The sequence below is a fragment of the Tupaia chinensis genome, unplaced genomic scaffold (genome assembly GCF_000334495.1).
Source record: "Tupaia chinensis unplaced genomic scaffold, TupChi_1.0 Scaffold143942_1, whole genome shotgun sequence".
Taxonomy (NCBI): domain Eukaryota; kingdom Metazoa; phylum Chordata; class Mammalia; order Scandentia; family Tupaiidae; genus Tupaia; species Tupaia belangeri.
Window position 1 is genome coordinate 186864 of NW_006203793.1, and position 12686 is coordinate 199549.

The following is a 12686-nucleotide window of genomic DNA, read 5'->3' on the forward strand; positions in this document are numbered from 1 at the left end:
GAATGGGAAATATATTCAAAATGTTAAATGAAAAACAATTTCAAACAAAAATACTATACCCAGCAAGATTATCCTTCATATGGGAAAGGAAAATAAAAACATTATCAGATAAACAAAGCCTGGTAGAATTTACCAACACCAGACCAGTGCTTCAAGAAATTCTGAAAGGAATACTATACAAAGAAAACTAAAGTGAGACATACAGTGACAAGAAAACAAAAAACAACCAGGAATATGGCCAACTTAATGGTAGGGACAAGTCTGGAAATATTGATAATAATGTTGAATGTCAATGGATTAAATTCTCCAATCAAGAGACATAGACTGGCTAAATAGGTTAAAAATCAGAATCCCTCCATCTTCTACCTACAAGAAACTGATCTCATGGATAAAGGCATATATAGACTAAAAGTGAAGGGCTGGAAAAAGGTATTCCATGCAAATGGAAACGAAAAAAGAGCAGGAGTCACTATACTGATTTTGGACAAAATAGGCTTTAAGACAAAAACTGTAAGAAAAGACAAAGAAGGGCATTATATAGTAGTAAAAGGGCTAATTCACCAGGGAGATATAACACTTATAAATATCTATTCACCCAACCTAGGAGGACCCAAATACATAAAAGACAGATGGTTAGATCTAAAGGGAAAGAAGAAATAGACTGTAACACTGTAATTGTTGGAGATCTCAACACCCCATTATCTCCTTTAGATAGGTCAATGAGACAAATAATAAGCAAGAGATTCAGGACCTAATTATACCATAAATCATATGGACTTGATAGACATCTATAGAACTTTTCATTCAAACTTTTAAACACAAAATACACATTTTTCTCAGCCCCACATGGTACTTTCTCAAAGATTGATCACATGACAAGGCACAAAACCAGCCTTTACAGATTCAAAGGCATAGAAACTATATCCACCAACTTCTCTGATCACAATAGATATAAACTTCATATTAATGTTAGGAAAAGCCCTCAAAAATATACAAATACATGGAATCTAAATAACCTTCTTTGAAATGACTCCATGACTACTGCAGAGATTAAGATGGAGATCAAAAGATTCATAGAAACTAATGATAATGAGTGTACAAGTTTTCATAATCTGTGGATAGGAATACTGCAAAAGAAGTCATTAGAGGGAAGTTCATAGAACTTAGTATGCATAAGAAAAAGATGGAAAGGTGGCAAGAGGACCACCTAATATCATGCCTCAGGAAATTAGACAAAGAATAACAAAAAAATACAAAAAATGCCAGGAGAAAAGAAATAATGAAGATTCAAACAGAAGTAAATGAAATAGAAAATAAATGAACTGTACAGAAAATAAATGAAAGCAACAGTTGGTTCTTTGAAAAGATCAAAAGGATTGACACACCATTAGCCAGACTAATTAAGAAGAAGAGAGAAAGGAACCAGATAAGTCCAATTTGCAAAGAATCAGGCAACATTACAACAGACATAACAGAAATACAAAACATCATTAGAGGATACTATGTCAACAGAGAAGAAAACCTGGATGAGCTGGACAAATTCCTGGAAACATATAATCTACCAAGACTGACTCAGGAAGACATAGAAAGCCTCAATTGACCTATAACAAACAATGAGATTGAATCTGTAATAAATAACCTCCCATCAGAAAAAAGTCCAGGACCCAATGACTTCACTGCTGAATTTTACAAAACTTTTAAAGAAAAGGTAACCCCCATTCTACTCACACTGTTTCTAGAAATCCAAAATGAAGGGACCCTTTCAAATTTATTCATGAAGACTCCAAAACTCCCATTCCCAAAACAGAAAAGGATACGACAAAAAAAAAAAAAGAAAGAAAGAAAGAAAAAGAAAGGAAAACTAAAGACATATATCCCTGATGAATATAGGTGCAAAAATTCTCAACAAGATACTTGCTAACAGTATTCAAGAGCATATAAAAAAGGTTATTCATCACGACCAGGTATTCATTATTCCAGGGATGCAAGGGTGGTTCAACATATGCAAAACCATAAATGTAACACACCATATTAACAGAAAGAAAGGGAAAAAATGATCATTTCAATCGATGTGGAAAAAGCATTTGACTAAGGAAAATTGGCATAGAAGTACCATTTCTCAGCATAATAAAAGACATTCATGAAAAATCTACAGGTAACATTATACTGAATGGGGAAAAGCTGAAAGCTTCTCCACTAAAAACACGTTCAAGACAAAGTTGCCCACTTTCTCCACTCTTCTCCACTCCTATTCAGTATAGTACTGGAAGTTCTAGCCAATCCAATCAGACAAGAGAAGGAAATAAAAGGCATTCCAATAGGGAAAGAAAAAAGCTGAAATTATCTCTTTTTGCAGATGACATGACTGTATACATAGAGGACCCAATAGTATCCATGAAAAAACTTCTCAAAGTAATAAATGCATACAGTAAAGTGGCAGGATACAAAATTAATGTACAAAAATCTACAGCATTTCTATATGCAAACAACAAGCAGAGATTTACCATAGCCACAAGAAGTATAAGATACTTAGGAATAAAATTAACCAAGGAATTCAAAGACCTCTACAATGTAAACCTTAAAAAGGAAATAGAAACAAATATTAAGAAGTGAAAGGACATTCCATGTTCCTGTATTGGCAGAAGCAATATAGTCAAAATGGCAATCTAACCCAAATTAATTTACATGTTTAATGCAATTTCAATAAAATTGCAAGAGACTTTCTTCACAGATCTAGAAAAGACAATCATAGAATTTATCTGGAACCATAAAAGATCCCATTTTGCTAAAGCCATCCTGCACAAGAAGACTGGTGTAAGTGGCATCTCACTCCCTAACCCCAAAATATATTACAAATCTGTGATAATCAAAGCAGCATGGTATTGGCGCAAAAATAGACATAAGGACCAATTGAACAGAGTAGAGACTCCAGAAAGAAATTCCAAAACACACACCCAACTCATCTTTGACAAAGGGTACCTGTCAATCCAGTGTGAAAAGAGAAACCTCTTTAGCAATTGTTGTTGGAAAAAGTGGGCATGCCCCTGCACAAAGATGAATCTGAACCCCTATCTGTCACCATTAACAAAAATCAACTCAAAGTCAATCAAAGATCCTAACCTAAGACTTCAAACTGTAAAACTACTGGTGAGAAACGCTGGGGAAACTCTGGGAGACATTGTTCTAAGCAAAGACTTCTTATACAAGACCCCAATAGCACATGCAACAATCCCCCAAATAGACAGGTGGGATTACATCAGATTAAGGAGTTTCTGCACAGCAAATGACATCGCAATTAGTGTGAATCAACAACCCTCAGAATGGGAGAGAATTTTTGTTAACTGTGCCTCAGATAAGATACTGATAACCAGAATACACAGGGAACACAAGGAGCTTACCTGGAAGGAAATGATTAACCTAATTAAAAGTTGGGAAAATTAGCTGAATAAACAACACTCTAAGGAAGACATATGAATAGCCAAAAAGCATATGAAGAAATGCTCAACATTCCTCATTATAAGGGAGATGCCAATCAAAACTACAATGAGATACCACCTAATCACAGTCAGAATGGCAAAAATTAAAAAACAAATAATGATAAGTGTTGGAGAGGATGTGGTGAAAGGGGAACAATCCTACACTATTGGTGGGAATGTTAATTGGTCCAGCCACTGTGGAGAACAATATGGCGGACCTTCAAATAGAACTGATAGGAAAGCACTCAGTCAGAAAAGCGCTTGCACAACTAATTTCATTGCAGCATTATTTTTTTTTTAATTTTTTGAGAGGTTTTCACTATAGGGTGCGTGCACTCACCAGGCAGACAGAGACGGAGAGACAGAAAGCGAGAAATCACCCTCCAGGGGGGATGGTCACACTGCAATCCCTTCTCCTCCATTCTCCTCTCGGTATCTTGGGCACGCACGCACATGCGCCCAGCATGAGTTCTAAGCCACCGGATATGGGACGCAAACCACGGTCGACTATGTGGGAGTCCAGCGACATAGCCATCATGCTAACTGCTGGTTCCCATTGCAGCATTATTGACAATTACTAAACATGGAACCATCCCAAATGTCCTCAAACAGTTCAATGGATTGAAAATATATGGTACATATACTCCATGGAATACAATTCAGTCATAAAACACAACAAGGCCCTGGAATTTGATAGAAAGTGGACTAATATGGAAGATTTGTTGCTGAGTGAAGCAAGTCAGGCTATGAAAGTGAAACATTGTTTGTCTCCATTTAACATACAGACTGCACTCTATGGTAGAGACTGAAAGACTGGAGAACATAAGAGCTTTAAAAATTGTAATGGACACTAGAGACAAAGTGGAAAGAGAGTGTGGGAGGGGAAGAACATAGGAAAAGAAATTTGGGGAGGAAATGGAGAGGTAAGACACTTGTGGGACACAGATAAGGTCTTTTATCTGTTGACGAGGATGTGTATAATAGTCTCAATTGGGCTAGACTGAGGTATATATCCTGCTGGGTAAAGTCTTTTCACTAAGTGATGTATAGTGATTTAATGTATGAATAATAAAACAAATTAAAAAAGAAAAGAAAGATAGAAGGCATGTGTGTGTACAGGGAATCACACAAGTCACTGAACACGTTCCTGGCCAAACAGCTATTATATAATAAAGTAGTTTGGAGTAATAAAATCACACAGGATGTGAGTCTATGCATGCCCAAAGATCCTGAGAGAAGAACGGAGGAGAGGGGATTGCGGCATGACTGTCTCCCTGGGAGAAGTGAGTTCTCTCTCTCTTCCTCCACCTCTGTCTCTCTCTGGGGAGTGCAAGCACCCTATAGCAAAATGAAAAAAAAATCATAATATCTGGGGCCAGAAGTGACACAGCTGTAATACACAATGGTCTGTGAAGTTGACTCACAGGGGGAAGGTTCTGAGTTCATTTCTGAAACTCCCGGCACACAGGTGTCCATGACAAAGAATTGGCTGCAGCTGGAGTTGGATCACAGCATTGAGACTGTGGACAGCTGGAATGCTCTCTCTCTCTCTTTTTAATATTTAAGTGAGAATTTTTTCCTATTTTTTATTACTTATTATAATTATTTATTATTTATAGTCAATTACTATAGGTCATTTAGATAGTAAAGAGATTTTACCCAACATGATATAAACCGCACATCAAGCGAGATGAGAATACTATACACAACATCAACAGGCCACAAACCATACCTTGTGTCCCACAAATGTCTGTCTTAACCAATTTTTCCCAAATTTCCTTTCCTGTACTCTTCCCTTCTACCAGTCTCCTTCCACTTTGTCCCCAGTGTCTCTCTATCTCTTAGTCATGTATGGAAAAAGGAAACTTAAAAAAAAATCCAAATCCTGTTCGTGTTTTTGTGTTTTTTTTTTAAAGCATATTGGAGGCACTATTTAGATTGCTCTGACCTACAAATTACACAATGCTAAAAATTAAGTTTTTCATGAATTAATGAAGTTGATTTGGGACATGAATAAAAACAAATCACTGATTCAAAAAAAAAAAAAAAAAGAAAAGAATCATACTCCTAGATTAAATCAAAGAAGATACTACAAAATATCTTGAAAAAGAAAATCAAACTCTTCTTGGTAGTCAGTTCACAACACAATGTATCCTCATCTCAAAACATTATGTTGTATATCTTAAGTACATACAATTTTTTAACATTTTATTTATTATTAATATTATTATTTAATTTGCTATAGAGTGCGTATGTTCATCAGAGAGAGACAGAGAGAGAGAGAGAAAGGGAAAGTGAGAAAACAAGCCTACCCAACATGAAATACTTCTCAGACCAATCCAGTTGAGAAAACTATACACATCATCATCAACAGGTAATAAACCATACCTGTGTCCCATTAATGTCATGCCTCTCTCTATTTGTTCTCTTTCTATCTTTCTCTATACTCTTCTCTTCTCCTGCCCCATTCCATTCCATACTGTCTTAACACTATTAACTATTTTCACTGCTTTTATGCCCTCCTATATATATATATATTTTTTTTTTTTGGAGAGATTTTCGCTATAGGGCGCGTGTGCTCACCAGACAGATAGAGAGAGACATAGAGACAGAAAAGAGAGAAATCACCCCCTAGGGGGGATTGTCACATCTCAATCCCTTCTCCTCTATTCTCCTCTTTGGGATCTTGGGCACGCATGCACATGTGCCCGGCATGAGTTTTTTAAGCCACTGGGTCCGGGATGCGAACCATGGTTGATTACGTGGGAGTCCAGCGACATAGCCATTACGCTCACTGCTGGTTCCCTGCCCTCCAATATTTTGATCTCTACCATAGAGTGTGGATAGTCAGTACATATTAAGCAGATACATACGATATCTTTCTTTCATATCTTGGCTTACTTCACTCAGCAATAGATCCTCCATATCTGACCACTTTCTATCAAATGCCAAGATCTTGTTGTCTTTTATGGCTGAGTAGTATTCCACATTATTTTTTCTTTACATTCCCAAGTAACTTTGATTAGTTCAATGTTGGTGATTTTCTCCCTAGACAATATTCCTTTCCTATTAGAGTAGACTGGTGAGAGAGGGAGCTAGAGTGCCATAGTAAGACAGGAGGGATGTTCCAACATAAGGCAGAGGACTTTCCAATGACCCCAAATTGGACAGACAAGAAATGACTGAAACAGGGTCTGAACCAATTAGAACCACTTTGATGCTTGGAATGATCTGAGATGGCTCCTTGAATGATCCAAGATGGCACCTGGAATACTGTCTTACCTTCAGACTCATAACACCCTCATTGTATTATATTAGTATGGTATCAATAGATGATAATTCCATCTACCCCATGGTAATTAAGAATAACAATAGTAACAATAAGACCCACTCTAATAAGACTAGAAAATGGGAGGGTTTTCAGAAAAGCCATCATCCTTTTCCCTTCAGGCAACTCTCCCTTTCCTTTCAAAAAAGTAATAAAACTGCTCACCCATCCCATGGAGCAGCCCTTCTCTACACCTTCTTTAATAAACCTGACTTCACTCTCACTCAATGGCTCTCATATATTTTTCTGTGTAAAGCCAAGGACCCTTACATCCCAGATAGAGACTCCCATGGATTGAATCTCCCTGGCAACAATAATCCTTCTAATGAAACAAAAAAGAAAAAGCTAACACTCAACTTACAAGTTCTTTAGGTTTTCTAATAGAGACAGATGAGTCTTTGCTATGGGACTGGAGTAACCTAAAGAGGCAGACTGCAAGCACCATGATCAGGAGGAAAAGAAAGCCATAAGATAGACCACAAGATGTCACTTTAGAAAAACATAGGCATCTTATAATTAATATTGGGCCATACACACATGGAGCTATCTGACGTTGGATTTGTATTGTGCCTGACAAGTCCTAAATGACTTGTTTAAGACTGAGTTGTCTTCACATGGGATACTTCAGTCAGTAGACACTGAAATGTCATTTAACTGTCCAGCCTGTGCCTACAAAAGATATCCATGAAAGAAGTACAGAAAAAAAAAAGAAAAAAGAAAAAAAGAAAGAAAAGAAAAGAAAAAACAAAACAAAAAAGGTCTGCCACTTCTAAGGGATTAAGGCCTTGATGAGTTGTTCTAGAGGGGCTTTCCATCCTATATGGGAATTGCCTATATGAAGAATCTTCAATTCCACTCAGGCTTACTCATGTTGGCCAAGAAACCCAGTGGAAAAAGGGCAAAAGAAGAAAAGAGAGTTTCTTACCTCCTAGGGGCTCAAGACCTTGATTGGTTGGTCCAGAGGTGATTTCTAGCCCTATATGACAGTTGCCCATACCAAGTGCTATCAGTTCCATCTCAGTTCACCTACTTCGGCCAAGAGACTCAATGAAAATGAAGATGAAAAAGATTCATGAAGAGGTTAAGTAACAGTAGAGGGGGTCCCCAATTATGAGTTTACCTCCTGGCGTGTGAGCCACAGTATATGTTGCAGGTTGGCTTCTGCTATGATATCCAGGTTCTTGGTATTTCAGACAAAGATTTGAATTAAAGACACCAATAGTGAAGGAAAAGGTAGTTTATTAAGTAATAGTGAAAGTACACTCCTAAGCAGTAGGAGCAGGCTTGAGTCAGCAAAGAGAGTGACTCAGGGGCCAGCAGATGATGTAGAGTTATGTCACTGGACTCCCACATGGCTGACCACAATTTGAGTCCCAGACCTGGCAGCTTAAAACTCACACTGGATATGTGTGCATATGTGCCCAAGATCCCAGGAGGAGAATAAAGGAGAAAGGACTGTGGCATGGCCACAGTCAATCCCCCTGGGGAGTGATTTCTTGCTTTATGTCTCTCTGGCTCTGCAGTGAGTCCTATAGCAAAAATCTCTCCGAAAAATAAAAAATAAAAAATAAAAAAACGTCTCCTCCCCCCCCCAAAAAAAAGAGTGGCTCAAAGGCCCCAGCAGTTACATTCTGTGAGGTTTATATATATTTTTAAATATTGATCATGTTAATTGATCATTGGCTGTACCTGATTATTTTCATCTCAATGGCTCTGTCAAATGTGCCTGGGCCCACTGATTTATCTCATTGGCCATATCAAACGTGGCTTAAACAGCTAGACACCCCCTACTGAAATCTGTCTACATTACCTTGGCTGGGTAATTTTCTGCCCTGATCTATTTTTTTTTTAAAACCAACTTGGTGGTTTTTATTGATAGGCGACAACTGTATTCTCCTAGGTACCACTACACTGTGTACAATGAGGGATGCAGTGTTACAGAAGAGCGGACAGAGCAGTAAAGAAATACCAATCTTCATTATTTTGCCCATTTCTCATTATATGTACACAGAAGCGTGAATGCAGTTTGAAATCTCTGAATGGCAATAGCTACAATCACCCATCTATGTAGGCTAACATCTTTTTATTTTCTATTTTTATTTTTTTGAGAGGTTTTTGCTATAGGGCGCGTGCACTCACCAGACAGACAGAGAGAAAAAGAGACAGAAAGTGAGAAATCACTCCCCGGGGGGATGGCCATGCTGCAATCCCTTCTCTTCCATTCTCCTCTCAGGATCTTGGGCACTCACGCACACACGCCCAGCGTGAGTTTAAGCCACTGGGTCCAGGACTCGAACCGTGGTCGACCACATGGGAGTCCAGCAACATAGCCATTATGCTTACTGCTGGTCCCTATGTAGGCTAACATTTTAACTCAGGCCTGCAGCGCCTACAGAAGCAATTTTTCATCGCACAATGATTAAAATGTCTTTCTCTTGTTAGGAACCAGCAACTTATTTTCTGTTTTCATTTTTCTTTGAAGTAAGAACTACTTCTCTGATAGCTGGCTCATTTTTATCATTTATCAAAAACTAAAAGGTGGGGAGGAAAGTGTGATGGACTAAAAAATTTATTTCTTAAGGAAAGATAAAATTCATTTTCACAAATTTACAAGTGTCATTGCTGGCACGGGGTTTACTGTACTAGGCAATGACACTGAGAATCAAAAGCAAGTTGTCCTTTCTTATTTCAGGAATCAGCATCATTTCAGAAACACAGGTTTTTGTGTACTTTCTTAAATCAACCGACAGTCTGTTTCGACCAGATGATTTTGATTTGGAAGTTAGAAGTCCACACAAGTCGTGTTGCGCGCAAACCCCAGGGTGTCTCCTTTTCATTTCTAACCCATTTTCGCAAAGGGGAGAAGTTTTTCTCTAGAGAGCCACTAGTGCTGTAGGAAGTGAGTGTGAGCCGGAGGTGTACAAGCGGTCAGGAGCGGCGGCACCCTGGGCTACAGCAGGTCCACGCGGCAGTAGTACAGGAGGTAGGCAGCGCGCTCCGCCATGGGCTTCACCACCTGGTGCTGTCTGACTGCCCACACCATCTGGTCCTTGATTCGCACCAGCCGTTGAGGCTGTTTCGGTGTGGTGTAATGGCCGCCAGTCGTGCTGCTGCCGTGAGAGTAGACCACTGCAAATAACCTATAAGTTCTGTGGCATTTAAAATTCTTACTTTTAACCCTTGGAGAAAGCAGTTCTTTACTAATTTCCAAGTCCACAGGGTATTCGATATTTTTGATAAGCTTCTGACATCCACCGGTCTTCTCGTAAACAAATCTCTTCAGGTGCAGCACGAGGACAGGCGGGAGATTTTCCAGAGTCACTCTTGACTGATCTCCACCTTCTGCTTGGTTTTGGTGGTGTAGCCCTGCACAGACTCCCTTGCCACCAGGCTCTCCAGCGCATCCTGTACTGTGTGGATCTTGTCAGACTGGATGTCCAGCTGCAGCGTGAAAAATGGCTGCAGGGTGGCGGATTCTTCTGAACTCTTGCTGGTACACCACGGACCTGATGTGTCCACCAAAAATGGTGGTTATGGGCCTCTGGACGAACTCCACCTGGCAGGTGAGGGACGACTTGTTCCTGGGGCCCACTTGTTCCCACTCCTCACTGCATGCACCCTGCTCTTCCTGGTCTTCTTTCCTTACCGAGTGGCTTTTGGACCCATTGGAAATGGGTGAGAGAAGCTTCTATAGGTTCAACATTCCCTCATGAAGTCCATTTAGAATGAAGCCTAAGTACTCCTCAGCGTCTTCCTGTCGAACCAGACAGGCTTGATTTGATGACTGTCAAGAGTCTGTAAATATATGTGGGTTCGAAGGCAGCTCCAGGGCAGATATCCCTCACCATTTTATCCACAAGAGCTTGTCAGTTTTTTTGAGATACTGGCATGTTGGTAAACTCATTCATTAGCCAGACAAAGCTATCAATCATAGGTGTTGACGTGCAAGGCCTATGCACTTTTGAATACAGAGGGATGAACTTCATCAGGTGATATATTGGTGGGCAAGCCCTCAGAGCCTGTGGTGTAGTGTTAATGTAGCACCAGTTCCTTTAATGATCAGCCCATGGGGTTCCAACAACACTGGCTTATGTATTAAGGTTACATTCTCCAGTAACTCTGCAATCTTTATGGCTACGGGATCCTCTGAGTTTGAAACAGGCTCTTCTTTGACTTCAGCCTGCTTTTCAAAGACCAGGGGAGTTGTGGCAAGAGGGGAGTACTTAGTTTCCACATAGGCCACAGGCAAGGAGGAAACAGGCTTAGAATCCTGAAAGAGATTGGCCCAGGATTTAGCTGGCTGACTGCCAGGACTGGCGCCCCCTGCAGAGGCTGCACTGTTGGCAGGTGGTGAAGCGCTCCCTGCTTTCCTGGGGTCTAAGTCTGTGCTCTCCAGAGTGTGCTGCTCCACCCCGTTGGCAGCTGTGCCCTCCCCCAGGATTCAAGTATCTGTCCCTTAGCAACTCGGAGGTTTTCAGTAGTATCAGTATGGACATAGGGCTGAGCCACAGTGGTCCTTAACAGGATGCCTCTGCCCATCTCCGCAGGGAGACAGGAGTGTCCAAAACCAGTCCCATGGCACCTCCCAGGCTGCCCTGCAGTCCTGGCAACACTGTCAAGGGCTCCAGGGAAAGGACCATTGGGCACAGTGTCCCTGACAAAGTCTGTAGAGTTTTGAGGGCTGTTACAAGTCCTAGGCGTTACCAACCGGGGCACATCGCCCACAAACTCAATGTCCTCTGTGCCCACACTGCTGGGGATCACAGAATTGGCATGGCTGTTGACCAGGGCATCTGTGGAAATAGCACTGTCACTGCCATCTTTTGAGAAATTAATATCCAGGTGGCCGCTTCTTCTTTTTACACTCTCTCTGTCCAAGACACCACCCACCTGTCCAAGCCCCCACCACCACCCCCACCACCCACCACCCAGCACCCCATCACCCACCACCCTGAGCTTCCGTCATTCTCCAAGCTGTCCACCTCCATGCTGGGACTGCTGTCCAAAGTGAAGGCAGAGCCGGGGTAGTGGCAGTCGGCAGAGCTGTGGTTTGCATCCCTATCAAGTCCATCGGGGGTCTTTTTGGGTGCCATGCAGCCAAGAATGAATTCAGGGGCCTGAAGTTTCAATGTGGTTGAAATACTGTAGCTGGGTCTCAGCACAGTGTCACTGGGCTCAATCACTTCATTAACACCAAACTCAATCCTCTCGTAGTCTTGTCCATCCAGGAGTTCAGCTGCGCTCTGTGTGCCTCACAGAACTGTTCCTCTGTAGGGAGGAAGCTCAACTGAGGAGCGAGGCGTCATAAAGAACTGATTGAATTCATCAGGGCTAAAATCTCCAAAAATGTATTACGGGTTGTGGAAGGCCATGGCGACCTGTTTCAATGAGCCTCAGTGCGCCTCTGACCCCTCATGCTGCTTCCCCCGCCACCACCTTCTTCTCACCCCCTGATCGTTTTTTCTATCTAAGCCACATAGACAGATGCACCAGTCCCATCATTCACTGCCGTTTTCTAGCTTTCTTCTGCCTCATGATTCATGAATCTGGTCAGCGTCCATTCTGTAAAATAGAATGAGTGTTCCCATTGGATAATAGGAGAATAGGGGGTTTTATAAGGCAGGAATAATGAAATAAAACAACAGAAAAAAGAGACAGGTTACAACAAGGTTACTTTTATTTTCTGAGAGATTTTTGCTATAGGGCATGTCCACTCGCTGGAGAGACAGAGATAGACAGAGACAGAAAGAGTGAAATAAACCCCCAGGAGGAATGGCCATACTTTAATCCCTTCTCCTCTATTCTCCTCTCAGGATTTTGAGCACACACACACATGCCCTGCATGAGTTTTAAGCTGTAAACTCAAACCACGGTCAACTACA

The 12686-nt window shown here is 40.9% G+C and overlaps 1 pseudogene; it reads right to left on the reverse strand.

Annotated features, from left to right (window-relative positions):
• Nucleotides 1-9754: 9754 nt before the first annotated feature.
• LOC102501660 (ubiquitin carboxyl-terminal hydrolase 10-like) lies at nucleotides 9755-12176 on the reverse strand (annotated as a pseudogene).
• Nucleotides 12177-12686: the final 510 nt, after the last annotated feature.